At 53.6% G+C, this 2,545-nt stretch overlaps 1 pseudogene; it reads left to right on the top strand.

The window, feature by feature from the left end:
• The first annotated feature begins 668 nt into the window (after positions 1–668).
• Positions 669–1,563, top strand: LOC131757637 (small ribosomal subunit protein uS2 pseudogene; annotated as a pseudogene).
• Positions 1,564–2,545: the final 982 nt, after the last annotated feature.

Raw genomic sequence — 2,545 nt, forward strand, 5'->3', positions numbered from 1 at the left:
GCAACTTACTAAGTGCCAAGCATAACAGGATGGACAATGGGTGCTTCCTGGACCCACACTAGTGGCTGCACTGCTGCCACTGGGCGGGGGGGAGGGGCAGACAACCAGGGCTTGACAACCAGATGGTTCCTCCCCGGTGAGGTAGGAGCTTCCACTCCCACTATTTCGCCCCCACCTGGCCACTGTCATCTGGCCCTTTGTAAGAGGCACAGGCGTGCTTGTTAAAGAGGCAGGTTTGACCTAGAGGGGTGGGAGGGAGGGAGACGCAAGAGGGAGGGGATGTGGGGATATATGTATATGTATAGCTGATTCACTTTGGTATAGAGCAGAAACGAACACACCATGGTAAAGCAATTCTACTCCAATAAAGATGTGAAAAAACATAAAAATAAAAAGAAATAAATTTTTTTAAATGCATAAAAATAAAAATAAATTTAAATAAATTTTAAAAATAAAATGCAGGTTTGGACCCTGCCCCAGAGCTCCAGAATCCAGCTCTCCAGTGGCAGGACCGGAGCTGCAGCAACAAGCACCCCTGTCCACATGCCGGTGGCTCACAAATATCAGAAACCCCCCGGAACATGGCCAAAATGCATGCACCTGCTTTCCCTGCCAGATAAGGGTCCATACGGCTTTGTTCTGGATTCTCGCCATAACTTAAAGGGAAATTTTCACAAGGTCCGGAGCCCTTGATGTCCTGCAAATGAAGGAGGAGGATGTCCTCAAATTCCCTGCAGCAGGAACCCACTTAGGTGGCACCAACCTCGACTTCCAAATGGAACGGTACATCTGCAAAAGGAAAAGTGATGGCATCTACCTCATAAATCTGAAGAGAACCTGGGAGAAGCTTCTGTTGGCAGCTCGTGCCACTGTTGCCATTGAAAACCCAGCTGATGTCAGTGTCATATCCTCCAGGAATACTGGCCAGCGAGCTGGGCTGAAGTTTGCTTCTGCCACTGGAGCCACTCCTATTGCTGGCCGCTTCACTCCTGGAACCTTCACGAAGCAGATCCAGGCAGCCTTCCGGGAGCCAAGACTTCCGGTGCTTACTGATCCCAGGGCTGACCACCAGCCTCTCGCGGAGGCCTCTTAGGTTAACCTGCCTACCATTGCTCTGTGCAACGCCGACTCTCCTCGCGATAATGTGGACATTGCCATCCCGTGCAACGACGAGGGAGCTCGCTCAGCGGGTCTGATGTGGTGGACGCTTCCCCGGGGAGTTCTGCGCATGCGCGGCACCGTCTCCCGCGAACAGCCCTGGGAGGTCATGCCTGATCACTGCTTCTACAGAGATCCTGAGAGATTGAAAAGGAAGAGCAGGCGGAAGCTGACAAGGCTGTGGCCAAGGAGGAATTTCAGGGTGAACGGACCGCTCCAGCCCCTGAGTTCCCTGCTGCTCAGCCGGAGGTGGCGGACGGGTCCGAGGGTGTGCACGTGCCCTCTGCGCCTGTTCAGCAGCTCCGCGCCGAAGCCTGGGGTGCTCAGCCCGCCACTGGACACTGGTCTGCAGCTCCCACTGCTCGGGCCGCTGAGTGGCTAGGAACAAGCGCTGAGTGGTCTTAAGCTGTTCTTCCACAAACTCTTAAAATGGAAATAGGTTGATGGAAAATAAACAGTTTCTAAAAGACAAAAAAAAAAAAGGCTTGCATCTACCCCAATACATGACAGACTTACTGAAGTCGAAATCTCCAGAAACTAGGTCCAGATGACTCTCAGGCATCCAGTTTGGGACCCCATGTTAGACGTGTGGCTCTCAAAGTGAGGTCCCCAGACAAGCAGCATCAGCATCAACTGGGAACTTGTTAGACATGCAGGTTCTCAGCCCCCACCCCAGACCGGCTAAACCAGAAACTCTGGGGGTGGGGCCCCAGGGCCCCACCCTCCAGGTGATTCTGATGCAGCTGAAGTGTGAGAATCTCAGGGGAGACTGTGAGCTCCCAAGGGCATGGACATGTCCCAGTCTTGGCTGCTCCAGAGGGGGCTGTCTGCACCTCCCAGCTCCCAGGGCAGCTGTGTCTGCAGGGGGAGACGCTGCTGTGAGGGGAGAGAGCCGCCTGCCTACTGCTGTGGCAACCTCTCGAAGGTTCTGGTTTGGTCTGTCTTGTACCACATCGGCCCTAAAGCCTGACCAGAGCCTTATGCGTTTCCAGAGTCCCAGGTGTGCAAAGTCCAGTGTGGAATGTGCTTTCTCTACTTGTTTGAAGAATAGAACAAATGTCCCCAGCTCCCAAATGCACACTCAGGGCCAGTTCTAGGGATATAGCTCTGAACAAAATAGGGAACCCTATGTGGTCCCCATTGAATTGACTTGGGCTTGGCATTCCTGCTGCAATTCTGCTCATCCCCTGGGAATCACGTGACACATGGAGCCTCCCAGCCTTTGCCACCACCCCTCCCATCCCGCACCCACCTGTCCCTTGTGCTTTGAAGCCCCGCTCAAGCTCTCCTCATCCATGAATCTTCTCTGGCCCTTTCCAGCCCTCACTGACCTGTCCATTCTCCACTCATGGAGACTCATTTGCCCTCAGCATTTGGCACTTCTGGG

This window comes from Kogia breviceps, chromosome 5 (assembly GCF_026419965.1).
Source record: "Kogia breviceps isolate mKogBre1 chromosome 5, mKogBre1 haplotype 1, whole genome shotgun sequence".
NCBI classification, from domain to species: domain Eukaryota; kingdom Metazoa; phylum Chordata; class Mammalia; order Artiodactyla; family Physeteridae; genus Kogia; species Kogia breviceps.